A 22,458-nucleotide genomic window follows, 5' to 3' on the forward strand; every position below is an offset into this window, starting at 1 on the left:
ATATGGAGCGGCTGGTGACCCGCATGCTTCACCCTGAGGCTGTGGAGTGCATGGAGCTGTCCCTCCTGGACTGAGGAATACTGCTGCTGCCCTCTCTCCTCTCCCCCTCTCCCCCCTCCCTCTACCCCTGAGACTGTGGAATGCATGGAGCTGTCCTTCCTGGACTGAGGAATACTGCTGCTGCCCTCTCTCCTCTCCCCCTCTCCCCCCTCCCTCTACCCCTGAGACTGTGGAATGCATGGAGCTGTCCTTCCTGGACTGAGGAATACTGCTGCTGCCCTCTCTCCTCTCCCCCTCTCCCCCCTCCCTCTACCCCTGAGGCTGTGGAGTGCATGGAGCTGTCCTTCCTAGACTGAGGAATACTGCTGATGCCCTCTCTCCTCTCTCCTCTCCCTTTACTTTATGTATAATAATAGAAGTACAGCCTGTCAGTGTGGAGATTATGAAACTGACACCAGTGTGGCTCCAACACAGAGTCAGCACCATGTACTAAACTATAGAGCCTTCAGAGCCAGCACTGCCTGCAATTAGAAACTGTATTTAACATTAACAATCAAGGGGGGCTTGAACCCACCCACAACCCTGAGATCATCAGTCTGCCGCTCTGCTAACTGAGCTACTTGGACAGCAGGTCCCGTGAATGAAAAATACAGCATTTTCTATCGTGGTGGAAATTTTAAGAAAAAAAAAAGTTGTTAAAACCAGCGCCCTCCAGTGCAATAATGAGGTATGGCGTGCCATGGAAAATACACCAATAACACAAGACTGAGCTGCTGTCGACCGTGTACATTACCCTTCGCATGCAATACCTCGTTATTCCACTGGAGGGCGTGTTTTTTAAGCTCAAAAAAAGTAAATGTTTTTTATGAAAGTATCACTTTTTGTTTTTTGACAAAAAAACGTAAAAAAACAAACAAAATACAAAATCGAAACGCATCAGCACTTAAACAGAGTACTAATAAACCCAAAAGTCAAACATTTAATAATACAAAATAATAAAATCAGGGGACAACGAGTGAAAAACGACTTAGGCATGCTTGCAGCAGTAGGAGGTTACGGATTCCGAAATGTCATGACCTCCTACTGCTGAACATCTGCTCCAGACTCCGCCCAGCGACACCAGATGAGTCAACTGCACCACCTTGCCCGCTTTCATAACGCTTGGTTTATCAGTAATGATTTTGAAGAGTAAAAGAGGAATAAACACAAGCAACCAACACCTGGCGGGTTTGAATCCAGAACCCTGCGAAACAGAGTCCCGCTCTCTACAGGTGAGCTACCCAGCCTCCTTGCTCAGGTTCCTCGTCAATTCATTGTTAGATGCTGTGATGCAGACCTAATGACCAGCTTGAGAGAGACATGCCTTGAACTGGATTCAAAGCCAAGCTCACAATAAGTCTAAATTAAACAATATTTTTGAGACAGGAAGAAAATACGTGTGCCTCATGACTATAGTGGGAATCAGAGTCCAATGCTCTAACAACTGAGCCAGCCAGAGAGCTACTCAAGCCTGCAGTACTTTAACTAATGATTTGTACAACATGCAGGTGATTACTGTGTTGAAAATATCCAATAAAAGATTCACTTCTATTGTATCTTTGACAGATTCAAACAAACAGACATTGTGGGGAAAAAAACAAACACAAAACACAAGTCTTCAACAACAACTCTTGCTCATTTATCAATTATTATTTTAAATCTCTTAATCAGAGAACACCTGTCACGCTGTATCATTGCGTTGTGGGTCTACTTTCAAAAAATCTCCTTGTATCTATTAATCACGGCACAGTAATGATCCAAGCACAAACTGCAGTAGAAATAAATATACAGAACAAATACCATGTCATATCAAATGGGAAGAAATTTAATATTTGGGAAAAAAAATTGATTATATGAAGTAACCATTTAATAAATAGAAATATTGAGCTGTGTAATGTTTTCATACATTTTTGTTCACAAAGTCAGAAAAAAAAAACAACATATGAATCCAAATTAATATGTATTTATACTAAAGTAATACAAAAATGACTACAAAAGATTTAGAAGTGAGTAGTTTTTCGAGATTTACGATTATACTGTAAATCACTTTCACGAATCAGCCCCCAAATGTAGTCTCCCATCATGTTCTCGTTATACTGTCCTTGGTAGCGGTGTTCAAAGTCCAGTATATCCTGGTGGAAGCACTCGCCTTGCTCCTCCGAGTACGCTCCCATGTTCTCCTTGAATTTATCAAGATGAGCATCAAGGATATGGACTTTGAGGGACATCCTACAGCCCATTGTGCCGTAGTTCTTCACCAGAGTCTCAACCAGCTCCACATAGTTTTCGGCCTTGTGATTGCCCAGGAAGCCCCAAACCACTGCGACAAAGCTGTTCCAAGCCGCTTTCTCCTTACTAGTGAGCTTCTTGGGGAATTCATTGCACTCCAGGATCTTCTTTATCTTTTTTCCCTTTTTTCTTCTTTTTTCTCTTTTCCCCTCTGTACCATCCTACAAAAATACATTTATTTCACCCATGACTAATGTGTAAGAGATTCTCGCAACATTTTTCATGAATAATATATTTTTTCAACAACATTGAAAATTGCAAAACATTTTGAAATTAAAAGGGTTTGTCTTGATCCCCGACAGGCATGCCGAAATATGCCTTGTAGGCCTCACACATCTTAGCAGATGCTTCCACGGAGTACTTTCTCGCTCTTGTCTTGATAAATTGGCCGCAGACATAGCAAAATGCGTCTGCCGGATGCTTGCAGCCTCTTGATGCCATCTCAGAAAAATGCAGATATGTATCCACTTAGGCAGCTGGAACTAAACTGAACTGGTGGGCTTAAGGCCCCTGTATGTATACTACTATTTATATTACTGGAAAATTCTAGAAAGTTCTAGAAGTTACTCCAAGTTTACTCAGCATTGAGTCTATCTGGAATGTTCTGGAAAATAGGTAAATTTCAAAATATCACTGTCCTGTTCACAAAAGCAAAGTTTGTGGGGAATAATAGCCATTTTCTATACTTTTGAGGCATAAGCAATTAGGAAATAACATTTACTACCCAGGAACCAAAAAAAAAAACAATATTTGTTACACGGTGATATCAACAGTAGAAAAATGAATGCTTTAATTTATGTAGGGCAGAGCGAGAGTGAGAGAGAGAGAGAGAGAGACTGAGTTGTTCTCACCAAATAGTTTGAAACACATTTGGAAAAAGCTGAAATAATAGATGAAAAGCATGAAAACCTACAAAAAACAAATGTAAAGAATGGAAATATATATTTTAAATTATATGTAAAAATACAGGGTGGAAATACAGTAGTTAAGAATATGTCATGCAAGACTAGCAAGTTCATGGATTTCATATTTTACCAAAATGTAATGAAATAAAACACGTAGGAGAGAACAGTACAGCATTATAGCAAATACAAAATCACCCATCAATATATAAGAAATAATAAAATAAAAAGACACACGTTGAAGGGCTTGTAGTTTTAGAAGAGATCAAATGAGAAAATACAGAAATAAAAGGAGAGCAAACGGCACCCGGGACGCGGAGTGGAGGAACCGCAGCGCCCGCTCCTCCTCCATTCCTAAACTCGGAGCGCATTTCAGGCACCGCTGCGCTTGTGAAATGGTCTCATGCTGCCATCTTGTGGTTATTTAATAGAACTGCTGGTTGTAATAAAAAAAAAAATTCTTTTTTTTATTTGTCAAACAGTGAGTTAGAGATTGTGTACATTTTCTTTACTTGTTTTTTAAAAGCAACTTCACTGTCAAAAAGCACATTATCCAACACAGACTCTCAAATAAATAAAGCCTAACATCACTGCAGTAAAGACTACAAGATAAACTTGCAGGTCCTCTTCAAAGTTTAACAAATGGTAAGAAACACCAGTCTGTTGAGAACATTGTCCCAGCCCCAAACAAACTTCTGCAGCAGCGAGCTGGACAGCTGACCAGGGGACAGGATGACCACAGCAGCAAGCTGGACAGCTGACCAGGGGACAGTTGCAGAGTTATGGAAAAATGTCAGTCAAATCTCTAAATGGACTCTAAAAGGCATGACTAGAAGGGGGAGGAGTCACCCGAGTGCCAGTGTGCAAACAGGAGCCACCAGGACAGACAGACAGGGAACAAGCACTACTCAATCCATTGACAAATTGACTACTCCTAACTCAACTTTACTACCTTTAAAACACTACAATGCTTCCCTTCAAGCTATTCTGCTTCAAAAAGTCAACAACTCGCTTTGAAATAAAATGTCTTGCAAATACAACTTGCTGTATTGAGGGTTTAATATGCATGAATGTTACTTAGCTACTTGAATGTTATAACATTATATGCATGTCATTGTAACTTCATAAAACTGCTTCAACATAAAATATTGTACATTTCAATACATGCATGAACATTCGTATTTCAAATTGAATACAAATCCTGCATTCCCACTACATTTAACATTACACTTCCATGAATCAATTAAACTGCACTTTCAAATGTAGCTACAGTTACATTTCATCTGCATTACCACAGAAGGAAGCAACGTGAAATACACTTAACTCTTCATTCTTGCTCGAGACAAGCACACAGAGTGGGATTCACATCTCAAACCCTCCAAGCGAACAAACAGGCATCAGAAGACACTCTGTGCACAGCCACGAGCTTACTCTGCATTCACTGCATTGAGACAAACCCCAGGGTGCTGCCAGACACCCACACAGCATGCAACATGAACACTCACACTGGTTAGTACAGGTATGAGCACACACTGTGCACAGCCACGAGCCACAAATATAACAGCATAGCTACAAGAGCAGCATCACCTTTCAATAAAACACACCTGAACTAAATCTCCACTCAAATCTAACAGCATAACATGTAACAAAATCTCCACACAAATCTAGCATGAGCAAAACTAAACACTATATATATATATATACACACACAATGCTGTTCCACATGATGAAGTTCTCCAACACCAACATCACAATGAAAGCAGAAACACAAGTTACTTCATCATTAGAGATCATTTGAACACATCTTCATACAGCTCCTCACAGGGGAAGAAAAACACCAGGTGCCACCAGCATACAAAACACAAACATATAAAATAAAGCAAACATTTAAAAAAACACAGCCCTTCAAATGGAGCTTCTATATGGTTGCATGGCTGAAAAAACACTAAAAAGTGAAATTTTCAAGTATAGCACAATACAGTGAAATGTGCCACAGAAGGATAGGTACAGTGTCATGTCGCAAGGATCGGTACACAATTCCTGGAAGGTGAAAACGTCCCAGTTCTTCCATGACCTGCATACTCACCAGACATGTCACCCATTGAGCATGTTTGGGATGCTCTGGATCGACGTGTACGACAGCGTGTTCCAGTTCCCACCAATATCCAGCAACTTCGCACAGCCATTGAAGAGGAGTGGGACAACATTCCACAGGCCTCAATCAACAGCCTGATTAACTCTATGTGAAGTAGATGTGTCGCGCTGCATGAGGCAAATGGTGGTCACACCAGATACTGACTGGTATTCTGATTCACGCCCCTACCTGTTTTTTAAGGTATCTGTGACCAACAAATGCATATCTGTATTCCCAGTCATGTGAAATCCATAAATCTGGGCCTAGTGAATTAAGTTCAATTGACTGATTTCTTTATATGAACTCTAACTCAGTAAATATTTTTGCTCAGTGTAGTTTGAAACACATTCTAAAAAACCTGAAATAATAAACATGAAAAGGATGTGTGAAAACCTACAAAAAACAAATGTAAAGCACAGAAATATATATTTTGAATTATATGTAAACATACAGTAATAAAACTAATTTTCTTTTATTTATTTTTTTATCTGAACACAGCTCAGCTGCCCTTGAAAGACCTGGATTAACATTACCCCTGTGCAAAAATAAAGACATTTTCAATATATTGTTAAAATACATCAAAAATAATATTTACACTATAACTAAGAGAGAGCTGTGTATAAATAATGACGTTATTGCTGAATTCACTGCGTAATACTCGTTATAAACAGCAGAGGGCCTGTCAGCACGTCTACTGGTTTCAATTTTCCTCATGACTCGTTTTTCATAATCAATCCATTTTGTGCATAAATTAAACACAACAGTATTTTTTTCTTATTGCTTCTAAATTAATAATAATGCTTTTATTTATTTAATTGGTCAGGCAGCATAACCAGCAGCTCGAGATCACAGACATTTTCTTAAATGTGCTGGTTAGGGTCGTAGTGTAATCTAATGCACTGCAGTGTAATGTATAATGGATATAATACTTCTCACCCTGGCCTCTATAGTAATACTGGAAATAATAATAATAATAATAATAATAATAATAATAATAATAATAATAACAACCTGAAATAATAAAGCTGAAAAGGAAGTGTGAAAACCTACAAAAAACAAACGTAAAGCACGGAAATAGATATTGTGAATTATATGTAAAAATACAGGGTGGAGATACAGCAGTTAGAACGTGTCATGCAAGACTAGCAAGTTCATGGATTTCATATTTTACCAAAATGTAATGAAATAAAACACGTAGGAGAGAACAGTACATAATTCCAACCACATGATGGTCCACATTTCTCTGTCTGAGAGCACACAGGATATGCTCGTGAGAAATGGAGTCAAAGGCCTTAGCAAAGTCCACAAATACCACTGCAAGGGGGTTGCGCTCTTTTTTGCAGTGCCGGATAAGGTCTTGCAGAACCCTAAGGTTTTCTGAGCACCCAGGGGATGATATGAATCCCCTCTGTCTAGGATTGTGTGGGCAGGCCCGTGCCAGCCTCATCGTCAAGATCCTGGAAAAGAGCCTCAAAACCATGGACCCTATCGTAATCGGTCTCCAGTTGCCGATGTTCAATAGACCCTCTCGGTCCATGGTTTTTGGGATTATTACCATACGACCTTTTTTATAGACCTTAGGGATGACTCCTGTGCACAGCCATGTGTTGAAGACCTGCGCTAACCTCTCGCCGCTTGGGTCCAGGTCAATAATCTTCTGCTTATTGATCCTGTCCGGACCCTCAGCAGCTAAGTTTTTGGCCAGGCTGAGGTCTAGTCTTACTTCATCGGCTGTAATCCAGGACTCCACCTGAATCCAGCATCTGAATCTGACTTGATGCAGAGGAGTCGACCAGGGTAGTGACCTGATCTGAGTCCCTCAGCCAGGCCGCAATCACCGGCATGTTGGCCTCCAGTTCCCCCCCGGCGTCTTCAATTTGTTTCAGAGCCAGGCCTTTCAGCTTTTCTTTTACTCCGAACCTTGGACGGGGGGGTTCTGAGATGGCCTCAAGATCAGCTGGGTTGATCTCTGCACGGCAGTTGCGTTCGGATATCAGCCGAATATACCTCCTTTTGCTGCTCGCCTGCTTCGCAGATTTGGAGGCCAGCTCTCTTGCTATCAGCAAGTTAATCTTGTCCTGCCCGGCATATTTGGATTCGAGCCTACTAAGCACTTCGATCCCTTCTGTAGACCAGACATTGGGACGGACCTTTGCGCCAGTGCTCACCGCCTGCGTCGCCATGTTCCTTCCCAAATTCCTGAGCGTGATGTGCCTGTGCCGTTTGTGTTGGGACAAGCCGATCTTAGCCCCGAAGCGAAGCTGACACTCTTCGCAGCCCCACGGTAGCGATGTTCTGCGACTACTCTCACGCTGGCCCTTGCATTTCGATGCGTGACAGGAGATGGAATGGCTATTGTCGCTTGTTCACCCACACTTTCGGCAGCAGAATTCCAGGCAAACAGGGTTGTGCCTAACCCTGTAGTGCTTAACAGCCTGGGACACCTTGCCCAGGTGTAATCCGCACAAACCACAGGAAATGTCAGGATCAGGCAGCTCGATTCTAATTGCACCGGTAATGTCTTCTCCCCCATCATCACTGGACGAATCCTCTGCGGGTGAGATTAAGGAGGGCTCTGCGTTGTGATCTTCCGTTTCCATGGCCTCGAAGGTGCTTTTGGCTCTACTACCAATTGGCTGACCTCCATCTCTTCCACAGGATCCTCTCCGCCTTCCGCAACACCAACGGCACCCCCCAAGTGCGAGCTGGTGAGGGGCAGGGATTTGGGCAGAGGAAAGTGAGCCACAGAGTTGTCATCATCCACCCCCTCCCTCCAATGAGCCCGCAGGCCCGTCCCAGCGGAGTGGAGATTGGGATGGGTGGTCCGTGGGGACACAAACTATCCGCTCGGTCCAGAGTGAACCCAAGGTGTCTCGTGATAATGCAGGTGGGCCGACCCCCGCCCCTCTGCATGGCACATTGGTAAACCGGGCTCTGTGCCATCCGAAATGGATGTCTTCATTTATCATCCTACTACGTTAGGTATACATCCGACCTGGGTTGCCACCCAGGCCGTTGGTACTTGTTGGCTGCTCCCCAGCGGCATCCGAGCTAGGCACCTCGGTGCTTTTCGGACCAGTGGGCAGAGGGTGTTTAACCTTGTTTGGCTGCCTCCCCAGAAGGGAGGCATTACCGGCGGGACCGCTGGGAGGTAAAGGCCGCTACGCTCTCTGCTCCTTGCCCGAGGGAGCCAGAACCGGCGGTGCCACCCTTAAGAGAGTCATAGTTACTCCCACCGTTTACCTGAGCTTCCATGAATTTCTTTACCTTGACATTCAGAGCACTGGGCAGAAATCACATCGCGTCAACACCAGCCGAGAGCCCTCGCGATGCTTTGTTTTAATTAAACAGTCGGATTCCCCGGGTCCGCACCAGTTCTAAGCCGGCTGCTTGGCGCCGGCAGAGGCGGCGTGAGCTCCTGTCCCACCGCCGCCCCTGCCCCCACATTCCCCCGGTGCCCTACGCGAGGGTTTAGGGGTTGTTGGGGGTTTGAGGGGAGGCGAGGGCATTGCGCGCGCTCACCAAATCCGGGGCAATCTGCGGGAATGGAGCGGAGGGCGTCTGGACTCGCCCACCCACCGCACGCCGCCCGCCGCAGACAGCCCCAGCACCCGCCGGGCTGGCCGTCGAAGACCGTCACCGAGTTGGCGGAGGTGGGCCTTGGCGGCACAAGGCGGGAGGACCCGCGGCGGGGCGACAAGGCGACGACGACGACTGTGGCGGCGGCTCGCCCAGCCGCCGCACCGCGCCCAATCCCCACTTCGCGCTCCCGGCCCGACCGGCCCAGGCCTTAGAGCCAATCCTTGTCCTGAAGTTACAGATCTGACTTGCTGACTTCCCTTACCTACATTGTTCCAACATGCCAGAGGCTGTTCACCTTGGAGACCTGCTGCAGATATGGGTACAGCCCGGCACGAGATCTACAACCTCTCCCCCGGATTTTCAAGGAACGGCGAGGGCTCGCCTGGACGCCGCCGGAGCCGCGACGCATTCCAGGGCGCGGGTCCCTCTCTCGGAGCGAACCCATTCCAGGGACGGCCCCTGCCCTTCACAAAGAAAAGAGAACTCTCCCTGGGGCTCCCGCCGGCTTCTCCGGGATTGGTCGTGTTGCCGCACTGGGCGCTTCTCGGCTCCCGTCTCCGCCACCTCCGGGTTCGGTGATCTGAGCCCGACTCCCTTTCAATCGGCCGGGGGGTGACGGTGGCCATCGTCCCTGCCCTGTGGGAAATGGCGCTCACCTACCTCTTAGGATCGACTCACCCATGTTCAAGCCCTGTTAACATGGAACCCTTCTCCACTTCGACCTTCAAAGCTCTCATTTGAATATTTGCTACTACCACCAAGATCTGCACCCGCGGCGGCTCCACCCTCGCCCTCGCCCCAAGGCTTCTGTGCTCACTGCGGTGGCCCTCCTACTCATCGCGGCGTAGCCCCCGAGGCTCTTTCGCGCGGCCAGCGACGCCCGGGTATGGGCCCGACGCTGCAGCACCATCCATTTTCAGGGCCGGTCGATTCGGCAGGTGAGTTGTTACACACTCCTTAGCGGGTTCAGACTTCCATGGCCACCGTCCTGCTGTCCTTATCGACCGACGCCTTTCGTGAGGTCTGATGAGCGTCGGCATCGGGCGCCTTAACCCGGCGTTCGGTTCATCCCGCAGCGCCAGTTCTGCTTACCAAAAGTGGTCCACTAAGCGCTCGCATTCCACGCCACGGCTCCAAAAGCCAGCGAGCCGGGCTTCTTACCCATTGAAAGTTGGAGAATAGGTTGAGGCCGTTTCGACCCCAAGTCCTCCAATCATTCGCTTTACCAGATAAAACTGCGGACTGAGCGCCAGCTATCCTAAGGGAAACTTCGGAGGGAACCAGCTACTAGATTCGATTAGTCTTTCGCCCCTATACCCAGGTCGGACGACCGATTTGCACGTCAGGACCGCTGCGGACCTCCACCAGCGTTTCCGCTGGCTTCGCCCTGCCCAGGCATAGTTCACCATCTTTCGGGTCCTCTCGCGCGCATTTGAGCTCCACCTCCCCGGTGAAGCGAGGCAGAGGCAGGCGGGCGGTGCGCGCCGGCCCTCACTTTCGTTGCGCCGCTGGGGTTTCGCTTCAAGCCCTCTGACTCGCGGCCAATCGTGGCGGGGGATGTAACGCTCGGAGGGGGTCTCCGAGCCACCTTTCTAAACCCCCGGGCCATGCAGAGCCAGAGGCTCCCACGCGGGGTGGGACATAGGGGGCGGCGATGAACAGCGACGAAACGCCGGGCCCATCCGCCGCCGCCGCCCACCCCCGCACGAGCTTCCCGGCCCTCGGCACCCAGCCGGGTTGACCCCTCCGGGCGGACTGTACGAACCCCATCCGTTTACCTCTCGATGGTTTCACGCCCTCTTGAACTCTTCAAAGTTCTTTTCAACTTTCCCTCACGGTACTTGTTGGCTATCGGCTGCCACCGGCCTCACACCATCTGCGGGAGCATCGATCAGAAGGACTTGGCCCCCCCTGGTCAACGCAGAGGACGCGGTCTTCCGTACGCCACATTTTGCTTGCCCGCCGAGGCAGGTTGTGATTTGGCGCTGGGCTCTTCCCTCTTCACTCGTCGTTACTGAGGGAATCATGGTTAGTTTCTTTTCCTTCGCTTAGTAATATGCTTAAATTCAACAGCTCGTCTCGTCTGATCTGAGATCGGATTCAGAGGCCTGGACCCCCGAGGAGGGCCAGAGCGGCGCCGGCGACCGTTCATCCCCTGCCGGCCAGGTCGGGCAGGGCGGGGACTGTGTCGGGCTTCCTCAAGTTCGGAGGGCCGGAATGAAGCAATCAGGGGAACGACGCGTGCCGGCCGGCCGGCCAGGGCTGCTCCGCGGGCTTCTGAGCCTCGCGTCTCCAACGATGGCTGCTAGTTGCATACGTTTGCCGCCCCGGGCCTGGGCCGGGGTCAGGGCCGTGGGCAAGGACGGGGCCACAGTCGCGGACTCCCGCCTTGCCGCGCTGAGCTCCCCCCATGTGGCGGGTTCTCCTCCTCGTCTGCTTTTAGTGGGACGAAGGGGAGCAGCGTCCCCTGCGAAGCTGCCCCAGGCCGCGCCCGACCTCGCCCCGGGGTGGGGTGGGACGGGCGATCGATGTGAAAAACGACCCTCAGACAGGCGTGGCCCCGGGAGCTAACCCGGGCCGCAAGGTGTGTTCAAAGTGTCGATGATCAGTGTTCCCCTGCAAGTCACATTAATTCTCGCAGCTAGCTGCGTTCTTCATCGACGCACGAGCCAAGTGATTCATCGCCGAGAGTAGTCTTTATGTCCGCGCCCACGCGTGTTCTCTCTTTCGGCCGAAAACATAGGATGAGTATTGGCCAGTCTGGAGGCGACGAGTACCTCGACCAAGGGGGTGCGCGGGGTGCGCAGTGCAGTTTGTGAGGCGCCGCGGATGCCGAGGGGACGGCTCTCCGACGTGATCGTCCGGAGCCCCGGAGGCGGGAGGCCAGGCGTTTTATGGGGCGACGCCTTGCCCCGGAACTGCCTGGCCCCGTCGCTCCGCTCGAGACTGTCGTCCTCACGCCCGGGTGCCCCGCGATAGGATGCCACCGGTCGAGGGAGGAGATGCTGCGCCGAACATGGGCACTGTCGCGGGACGGGGGGTGCCTGGGCCCCCGCGGTCCTCCGTTAATCATAATCGGATCAGGGGCCGGATGCGGATGAGGAACGCACTCTGGATGGGACAGACCGGGCAAGCGCTGAACACTGGGGAAGGGCGTCCGTCCGGGCCTGTTCCTGCCCGGCACGAGACCTCCAAGGCCGACCGTCCCCTGACAGATCAGGGGCTGGACGCGGACGAGGAACCGGAGCCAATACCATGCACGAACGTAGCCGGTGCTGAATTTAATTACGTTTAATTTGAACGTAACCCGCTGAATTTAAACATATTATTAAGCGGAGGAAAAGAAACTAACCAGGATTCCCCCAGTAACGGCAAGTGAAGAGGGAAGAGCCCAGCGCCGAATCGCCGCCCGCCCCGGCGGGCTTCGCGAAATGTGGAGTACGGAAGACCATGTCCTCGGCCCAAGTCCCTTCTGATCAACATTCACCCGGCGAGCACGGGTCCCAGAGACCCTGTAGAAAGAGCCCAGAGGCCGTTGGAAAAAAGTAAAACAAAACGGGATTTAAAACACACTCCCCCCCACCCCCCTCGCGGCATCTAGAGCCTGCCACGGCTTAAGGACCAACGGGCCTCTGGTCACGTAAAACTTAGTTGACCAGAGTCTCGTTCGTCTTTAAGCTGCGGAAGGCTGTAGGTACGACTCGGGGTGGGGGCTTAATTCCAGTTTTTTTTTTTTTTCCAGGTAGGTAGGACGGCCCTTCGTGGCTCCATTAGCGGCTAAGTCCCGTAGTCCCCACCGACTTCTCCAAGCCGGCTTTGAGTTCCAGGGAATTAGATATATTAGTGCCTAAGCAAAGTAGGTACGACAGACTCATGCTGGGTGCCTGTGATTCACAAGGTCTCAGCCTCAGAGCCTATTGATGTTATTATACCTGAAAACTTCCCGTGTGGAACGAGATAGCTCATACTGCCCAGGTTTGGCTTCGTGGAGCTCGGACACTAGTGTGACCCTAACCCTAAACCCTAACGCTAACCCTAACCTTCATCCTAAGCATAACCCTAACCTTAAGCCTAACCCATACCTAACCCTAAATATCTAACCCTAACCCCCAAAAATCCCTATCTCTAACCTTAACCCAAACCCAAACCCTAACCCTAACCCCGAGCCTGAGCCAAGTCCTAACCCTAACCCTAAAACTCTAAAACAATAAGACTAACCCTAACCCTCACCCTAATTCGTTAAATCCCTAAATCCCTAAATCCTTAACCCTGACAATTAGAGCCGAGCATTAAGCCTCCTCCTCTGAGCTGTCAAATGAAACAGGACCCCCTGCTCAGCCTTCAAGTCTTTCTGGGCACCGGACAATCCGGAGGGGCCAGTATCGTAGGTGACGTGTCAGTATTTGCATGTCTCTCCAAGCCGGTTTGAATGTCTACATGTGCAGACGTCTCTATTAAGCCACTTTCTGCAAACTTGATATCCTCAGAGTTTGTAACAACCTGCACATTGATTGTGGACAATAATGCATACGCAGAGCAATTTGAAACCATCTGAATATAAATAACACACCACAAGCCCAATCGCTCTTTACCCACTCGCTGTACATATAGGTGCGTATCAGGTGGGCACCGTGTGTTCGCTACGGCAGCACATATACTAAAATTGGAACGATAGATTAGTATGGCCCCTGTGCAAAAGACCCTGCGCAATCTTTGCATCCCGGGCCTGCTCAGGGGGCAGGGCACCAGCTGCACAGCAGCAGGACTCCAGCCCCACAAGCACAGAGACCTATGTTCAATCCCCGGCCAGTGCCCGATGCACAAATGACATCAAAATTAGCACTACTAATAACTGTAATAATTGTTGTTGCATATGTGCCCAAAAACATAACAACAATAAAAACACAAATTTATATTTATAACAAATGTAATAGGGCATATATAGAAAATATAATAGGGCATATATAGAAAATATAAGAACATAGTGCAGCAAATAGAAAATGCATGTGTTTCTAAATACATATTAAAACATGAATAACAATATGGAAAACCCTTGGATTTTTTTAGAAAATGACATATTGCTAATTTCTTTCTATGATTTTTTTTTTTTCAAATGAAATGAAGCAACACAATGTGCTTAGAAAAATAAAAACTTATTTTATTGATACATACTTTACACATCCATGCATAAAAAAAGAAAAACCAGACATGAAAAATGCAGTAAATTCACACCAAAGGAGATAACAGGCTACAGGAACAGCACTGCTCAGTACATTTGCATGATTGAAAATTAAAGGCATGTCTTTTTGGACAAATATGTATACAATTTGTCCTGTTACAATGTTGATGTCAGACACCCCTCCCCCCTCCCCCCTCACACCTCACACATCTAGCTGTCTCAGTTAAATCAGTAACAGCCAAGAACATAGTGGTCAGCACAGGTAAGATGCAGAGATGAGAGAAGGTCTTAGAGGAACAATGGTGGTAAAAATAAAAAAGAGATGGAGATGATTCTCAAGTTGTGCTTAACTTACAGACAAGAACAACACTTGTTTGCGGGGCTGACAGCAGGTAAGAAAGTTAAAAGTTAGATGACTTTTATTTATACTAACTTATATATATATATATATATATATATATATAGAAATATAAAATATATATTTATATATATATATATTATTTACATATTTTATACATATTTTACCCCATACCCCCCACCCCACCCCCCACCACCCACCAGCTGCACAGATGATAATAAAATAAAAAATGTAAAAAAAAAACAACAACAAAAACAAAAACAAAACAAAGGAAGAAGGGATTAAAGTTTCCCGGCATGCATTTCAGCCAGCCACTGTGCCACAGTTTTGACCGAGGAAGCAGAGCAGAAGGAAGTGTTGCCAAAGCGGCTGTGCCCAAACTCCTTCCGCTTTGACTGTCCTCACAGACCACACATGTTCTCTGCTCTCTTCCACTCATACTTCCTCTTGGAACCCTCCTCCGCCCTCTTTTTGTGGCGCCAGCTGGTGGTCCTTGGAACAGGACGAGGAGGACGAGGAGGAGGAGAGCGAGGAGGAGGAGGAGGGCTGGGGCGATGGTCCGCACAGGGGTGACCACGGGGGCCAGGGCTGGGGCGATGGGAGGGAGCAGCAGCAGCCGCCGCTGAAGAGGTGGAAGGGAGTGACCACGGGTGCCGGGGCATGCGGCACAGGGGTGACCACGGGTGCCAGGGCTGGGGCGATGGTCCGCACAGGGGTGACCACGGGTGCCAGGGCTGGGGCGATGGTCCGCACAGGGGTGACCACGGGTGCCAGGGCTGGGGCGATGGTCCACGGGTGCCAGGGCTGGGGCGATGGTCACAGGGGTGCCCACGGGTGCCATGGTCCGCACAGGGGTGACCACAGGGGTGCACAGGGGTGACCACGGGTGCCAGGGCTGGGGCGATGGTCCGCACAGCGGCCCCGGGGTGGTTCCTTTGTTTCGCCAGACCCACGGCGTTCGGAGGGCTCAAAAAGACATACTGCAGGTGGGCGTACTTCGGCGCCTCTCGTAGCAGCGGGCGCGGCTGGGGTTGAGGCTCCGGGTCCACTGCGCTGGCGCTAGGGGGCTGCACCCCCTGGAGAAGGACAGCCTGCTCCTGCCCCTTCTGGCATTTGTTGTGCCTGAAACCCAGCAAATGCACAAAATTGTCAGTTTTATGGTTCAGCAAAAACACAGTTACTTGTTTGTGATAGTTGTGTAGATATTGTGCATTTTTTCTTTCAGCCTTTAACCTCAAATTGTATGGTGAGTGAGATGTGGTCACTCTTAATGCACATGTCGCTATTATGCTTTTCGAGGTGTAATGACACGCGTATCCAGACAAGAGCCGAACCTTACCATTGAGACAGGGTGCGCTGGTTCAACTCGAACAGCTGGAGGGTGGTCTTCTCCATCAGCCTCGGGTTGCCCAGCACCAGCTCTCGGACTTGGACGTAGTCCCTGAGGACAGCCGCCCACCGGGAAGTCCTCGCACCTGCGGACCTGGTGGAGGATGGATGGAGGCGGCAGAGCTGGATGCAAACGGCCTCTACGACCCGGCTCGTCTGCGGCCCTGGGCAGATCCCGAGCGCTGTCCGAGCAGGCACCTGCAAACAAGCAAAAAAAAAAAAAAAAAAATAATAGTAATAAAAAAGTTTTAGTAGTAATATGAACATGTTTACATTTTAGGGGTTTGTTTGTTTGTTACTGTTGTAAAAAAATGAGATTAAAAATTAGATCAAAATTACCGTTTCGGGCTGTCCGTGCCCGGAGTGAAAGAGATTGCTCTCTTCGTGGTCTTAAATCGCTCCTGAATCAGCCTGTCCTGGTGATGGGCAGGGTAGATGAGGTGCTGCTTATCTCCTTCAGGGAGGAGACACCACAGCTCGATGAGCTCATCTACTTTCTCCTCCGTCAGACAGGCCAACTCACGCAGGCTCACCAGACTGCTGGCCAGGCGCTGGACGTGCTGGTACCCGGGGGCACCATCGGGTCCACACAACTTCTGAAAACACGGAAAGAAAACCAAACTTAGAGCCGTGTTAGCGTAGATTGTGGCTTATGTGTAACAGTATGCAGAAAGGGAGACGATGAACATCTACGTATTCCACTCACCTCGGGATCTCTCACGGGTGAGCCTGTAGGAGCGAGAGCCCGAGGGGACTCCTGGCGCCGAGCATGGGGAGGCGCCGGAGGGGACATTCGGCGCTGGCGTTTCCGGGGCAACGCAGTCCACGAAACGTCGACCGGACCGGACTGCCGACGGGACCGGAGAGACCGAGACTCGGGGCGCGGATGGCACTGCCAGCGGGTCAACGAGGCCGGTGATGGTGGGGTCCTCGACCTGGTCGCCCGTGTCATCCTCAAAGCCCTCGTCCTCGACGTCCGGGTCCTCGTCTGCAGCCTCGTCCGGAGCGTCCGGGTCCAAGTCGACGGCCTGCAGCACGCAGCCTGTTTGAGAGTACAAGTACTCAACCCCGATGAGCTCTTCTGCACATACAGAAAGTTACAGTTGCAAGCAGTTGACAAGCAGTAAATGCTGTGACATACTTGTATACTCTCCAGGCTTGGTGAAATCCTCAACCAGATTGCAGCCGAGCAGCCTCTGGCTCAATCGGTTGAGGGCATGCTGCAGGGAGCCACTGTAGCTGCGCAGGATCTGTCCCGGGCCCTCCACTGCAGCTGCGGCGCGGTCCTCGTTCCCCCTCACCAGCCCCTCCAGCAGGTACACCTGAAAGTGCATGGCGCTTGCACTGGTACCTGAAAAACACAAGAGAAACGGATGCTCCGGTAATGAACACACACTCCGAATGGGCTCCCACGACAAGACCGCCAAAAGGACACGATACACTTTGCTTATTGTTGGTGCTGGGATACCTGGGATGAAGCGGTTGAGGTGAAGATGGAAAGACTCCAAGGAAGTGGACCCGCGCACACAGCGGTAGACCGGCAGCGTCACGTCTCCCTTCGTGAGCTGCCCGGTCTTGGTGTACAGTTGTACACCCGGGGGATCCTGGATGCAGTGGAGGTGACGTCTCTACGCCAGCCAGATGGCCTGGATGCGGTCGTGGTCCAGCAGCGGGATGCCCATCGTGTCCCAACCCTTCTCGCCGTCGAAGGTCTCGATCAGCTCCTTGATGAGCCGTGCCGTCTCCTCCGCTCCCCGCGTCCGGCGGCGACAGTGGAGAGCCAGCTCCTTCTTGGAGATTCTGGCCGAGACCTCGGTGTCCGTCAGGCCCGACCCCCGCTGCTTCCCCTCGAGCTGTCGACCGCTTGGCCCCATGAAGGTGCCGTACAGCTGGTGGCTCTCCGTGGTGCAGCCTGCTGCGAACCGGCGCATCAGGTGCCACACGTCGAGCTGGACGACCAGCTGGTCCCACTCCGGGGACTCCCGGTGATGGAGCAGCAGTCGCGGTCCACGTAGAGCAGCTGAGGGGGAGCCTCGCTGGCTTTCCGGTACCGCTGCGGCAGCCCAGCAGCCATGGGGAGCAGGCCCTCGCCCTCGTGCGAGGTCAGCACGGACAGGAGGACCTGCCCAAACTCGTTGCCCACGATGGTGGACCAGGCGGCCATGCCGGCAGCGGCACCCATGAGCTTCTTTGTCATCTGAAAACACACACAGTATTTCGTGAGCTGATCTTTTTTTTACATTTTTCTTTTTTTTTTTCATTCAAAAACATGGCTGTGAGGTTACTGAATCATTTTCACCTTCTTGGTCGAGTCCATTTTCAGGATGGACCTGAATGTGGAGGTGACCCTGGCCTTGACCTCTTCCAGCCGCGAGAGGATGTCATAGCCGTACACTCTCAGCAGCACCGGGCACTGGCAGCATGGGCGGGGGTGCGGCGATTTTAGGCTGCGCGATGCCCGGGGCCAGGAAGGGCTCGAACTCGACGAGGTACCGCAGGGACCGCTGCATCCAGCTCTTGTAAAGCTGGGTGGCACTGTTTCCCAGAGTGCGCTCCCGCATCAGCCTCAGCACCCTGATGTCACAAGACAGCCTGCAAGACACGGTTGTTAAATGCACACCACCTCGACAACAAACAACGAAACTTCACAAGGTAAAAAAAATACGATACTGAGAATCGCCGGGAAGTTGCTCCGATGAGCCGGGTCCAGCTGATTCATCACGGTACCGGACCAGCCAGCCACCTTCTTCTTGCACCGACGGCACTCCAGGTACTCAGTGGCCATGTCGTACCAGCCATCGACGCTCAAGACCCTCCGGACGGTCTTGTACAGCCCGGCGCCAGTCAGCTTGTGGCCACGGCACTCGGGCTGGGTGCACGTCAGCTTGAATGCCCACATGTGGTAGGGCATCCAGAGAAACAGCGGACGGCAGAAGAAGGGGCCCAGCAATGCTGGAGGCTGATTGTGGATCAGCCGGGGCTGGGGAGGGAACCACCACAGACGCAGGTCCGAGGTGAGCTCCAGCTTCCCAAACCTGTTCCTGATAAACAGGGCCCTGGCGATCCACTCGTGCTGCTCCTTCGGCAGCGACTGCTTCCACCCCTCAGGCAGAAGCACCTGCAGGGAAAATTAAAAAACATACACACGTTATCAATAAAAAAAAGAAATACACACAGGCATTAAATATGAAATGCAGGGCACAAACTGCTTTTGCACGCGTAATGAAAAAAAAAACATCTCACCTCAGCACTCTGTGCCGGCTGCGTTTGCAAAGGCTGCTCTGCCGGTTCAGCCGTCGGTGGGGAGCGCTCTGAGACCGGAGGGATCTGTACTGGACCAGCTTGTACAGAACACATACAGTGACATGTTACTAATGACATACATGCACTACACACTCGAAGCGAGCGATCGAGCGAGTGAGCGAGCGAACTTGCGAGCGTGCGAGCATGCTTGTGATTAGCATCAAAATATGCAGAGCTACAAACTACAAAACCCAAAAGTAATGACTAAAGCTAAGGTTTACAATTTTAGAAAAGCAAACTATGAAGGTATGAAACAGAGACTAACAGAAGTAGATTGGAGTAAAATAGAGAAAACACCCACAGAAGAAGGATGGTTGTTCTTCAAAAATGTAGTACTAGAGGCGCAAAACAATTACATCCCTAAAGTAGACAAATCTAAATGTAAAACTAAATTGCCAAAATGGTTTAATAGATCAATTAAAAAAAATATTCAGCGAAAAAAGGCACTTTACAGAGCATTAAAAAAGGACCAAAAAGAAAGTACGCAGAAAGAGTACACAGAACTGCAAATGCAAGTCAAAAAGGAAGTTAGAAAGGCCAAGAGAGAAATAAAAATGAATATTGCTAAGGGAGCTAAAACCAATTCCAAAAGGTTTTTCCAATATTACAACAGCAAGCGAACATTCAAAGAGGAGATTAAATGTTTAAGAGATACAAATGGCAAAATCGTAGATGAAGAAAAAAAAATAGCAGATATATTAATTGATTACTTTTCACAAGTTTTTACAAAGGAAGATACCGACAACATATCCCACATGTCAACCAGTTCCTATCCAGTTTTAAATAACTTTAGCATAACTGAGGCAGAAGTGTTAAAGGGACTAGGCCTATTTAAATGCCTAAAAGGCAAACGTCACCTCCAGCCGTCATTTGCAACGGCTGGAGAAAAAAATACAAATTAGCATCCTCTTAATAGAGGATGCTAAATAGTTAGGCATTTAACTAAATTTTAAAAGAAAAACCAGAAAAAGGACTGTAAATTAAATAAGAATTGTAAAAGGGGAGGTGGTACAGAGCATGCCCCTAGGGTCCACTGGTCGACAAACGATGCCATGTCGCCAGCAGACTCCGCGTGGGCGTGCTCTAAATGAATCCGGGAACGGAGGAGGGCCCTGAACATGGCCCCGCAGTCAAAGAGACCTTCCCCGCTCATCTTCCGCTTCCTGGTCTTGCAAATGGCCAGTTTAGCAAGAGCCAGGAGCAGATTGACGAGGAGGTCTCTCTTTTTGCTGGAGCCACGAACAGGGTGCCCGAAGATGAGGAGGGTGGGTGAAAAGTGCAGCCAGAACTGCAGCAAGAGGTTCTTCAGCAGCAGGAAGAACGGCTGCAGCCTGGCACATAAAAAATAAATATGAGCCACCGACTCGGACTGACCGCAGAAAGGGCATGCGGCGTCCGAGTCGGTAAAGTGACGCAGGATCTCTCCTGACGCGAGCGCTCCGTGCAGGACCCTCCAGCCCAGGTCCCCAGCTCCCCTGGAGACCAGCAGGGAGTACAGGGCCTCCCACTGGGGACCGACGCCCTCCGGCGATCGGAGGGTCTCCCGCCAAGCGGTGTCTCGGCGGGAGACGAGGAGGGGGAAATGGAGGGTGTGGAGCGTCATCGCGTACAGGGTCCTCCTCGACGCCGATGGCAAGGGGGTCGAGGAGAACTGCGAGATCCTGCTCAGGTTGTTCTCGAGGGGGGGCCGAGGGGGGGCTCGGGCCTTGGGTTCGATCAGCAGGACCGGAGAGCCGGGGGTCGGGGGGGTGGGGGTGGATGGCTCGCCGGTCCTGAGAACTCCCTCGAGATACCTGACAGAGTCTGGGTGCAACGCTGCTTTGCACTCCCGGATCGCTCGGCCGGCCGTCCGGACGGACACCCGAGCCGCCCTGGCGACGAGCGCCTCGGGCGCCAGCCACGCCGAGCGTTCGCGATCCAGGAGATCCCAGACTCTGGTCACCTTGGCCGAGATCAGCGCGCGCCGCACCGAGGGGGACTCCAACGCCTGCGCACCTAGGTGGGGGTTGTGCAGCAGGGGCACCAGCAGGAGTCCTTGGCCCTCGGTCGGCACGGCGTCTCGGCCGACGGAAAACATGCTCCGGGTCCTGAGCAGGTCCTGGTAGAAGACCGGCAGCTCGGGGAGACGGATTCCCCGCAGGTCGATCCAGAAGAGCTGCCGGTCGTAGCCCAGGTCGTGCAGCTGGCGCAAAAGGAGGGACGCCAGCGTGCACCACTGCGGGGCCGGGTCTGCGTACAGGTATCTCTGCAGGGTCTGGAGGCGGAAGGTGTGCACCTGGCTCCTGATGCACACCAACCCTTGCCCCCCCTCGGCGAGAGGGAGGCTCAGAACCGCCGCAGAGACCCAGTGCTTTCCGGCCCAGAAGAAGTCCGTCAGCTTCCTCTGGACCCTGGCCACAAACTCAGGGGGCGGGCTCAGGACGGTGAGTCGATGCCAAAGCATCGACGCCACCAGTTGGTTAATGACCAGAGCCCTTCCCCTGAAGGAAAGCAGTTTGAGCAGACCCGACCACGACCTCAGTCGCGCAGCCACCTTGTCCTCCAACTCCGTCCAGTTGGCGGCGACCGAGGCCTCCGCGGGGCTCAGGTGGACTCCCAGGTATTTGAAGCTGTCCGCGCTCCACTGGAACTGCTGGAGCGCGGCAGGGAGGGAGTCCGCCCGCCAGGGACCCACCAGTAACCCGGAGCATTTGGTCCAGTTGATCCTGGCAGAGGACGCGGCAGAGTAGACGCTCTGGCAGCTCCGCATCCTCTCCAGATCGGCCGGATCCGAGGCCACCAGGAGCACGTCGTCGGCGTAAGCCGACAGGACCACCCTCGTGTCCGGCGCGCCGAGCGCCAACCCCGTGAGCCTCCCGCGAAGGAGGCAGAGGAAGGGCTCGATGCACAGCGCGTACAGTTGTCCGGACAGAGGGCAGCCCTGACGTACTCCTCTCCTGAAAGCGAGGGGCGCGGTCAGGGACCAGTTGACTTTGATCAAGCACTCGGCAGAGGCGTACAGCATCCGGAACAGGCCCACGAAGCGCGGCCCGAATCCGAATGCTCGCAGAGTTCCGAAGAGATATTCGTGATCCACCCGGTCGAACGCCTTCTCCTGATCCATGGAGAGGAAGGCGACCGACCGACCGGTCCTCCTGCAGTAGTGCAGGAGGTCCCGAACCAGGAAGATGATGTCGAAAATCGTCCGGTTCGGGACCGTGTAGGACTGGTCGGGGTGGATCACGTCTGCCAGCACGGACTTGAGCCTCAGGGAGGCAGCCTTGGCCACGATTTTGTAGTCCGT

The 22,458-nt window shown here is 51.0% G+C and overlaps 1 non-coding gene and 1 pseudogene across 1 annotated transcript; both read right to left on the bottom strand.

The window, feature by feature from the left end:
• The window catches only part of LOC121315470, a 175,481-nt pseudogene that overhangs the window by 121,917 nt on the left and 31,106 nt on the right, over positions 1-22,458 (bottom strand).
• Positions 11,485-11,639, bottom strand: LOC121316466. The gene has a single exon (XR_005950384.1). It is a non-coding gene; the product is annotated as a 5.8S ribosomal RNA (ribosomal RNA).

Source organism: Polyodon spathula, chromosome 5 (assembly GCF_017654505.1).
Source record: "Polyodon spathula isolate WHYD16114869_AA chromosome 5, ASM1765450v1, whole genome shotgun sequence".
Lineage (NCBI taxonomy): Eukaryota > Metazoa > Chordata > Actinopteri > Acipenseriformes > Polyodontidae > Polyodon > Polyodon spathula.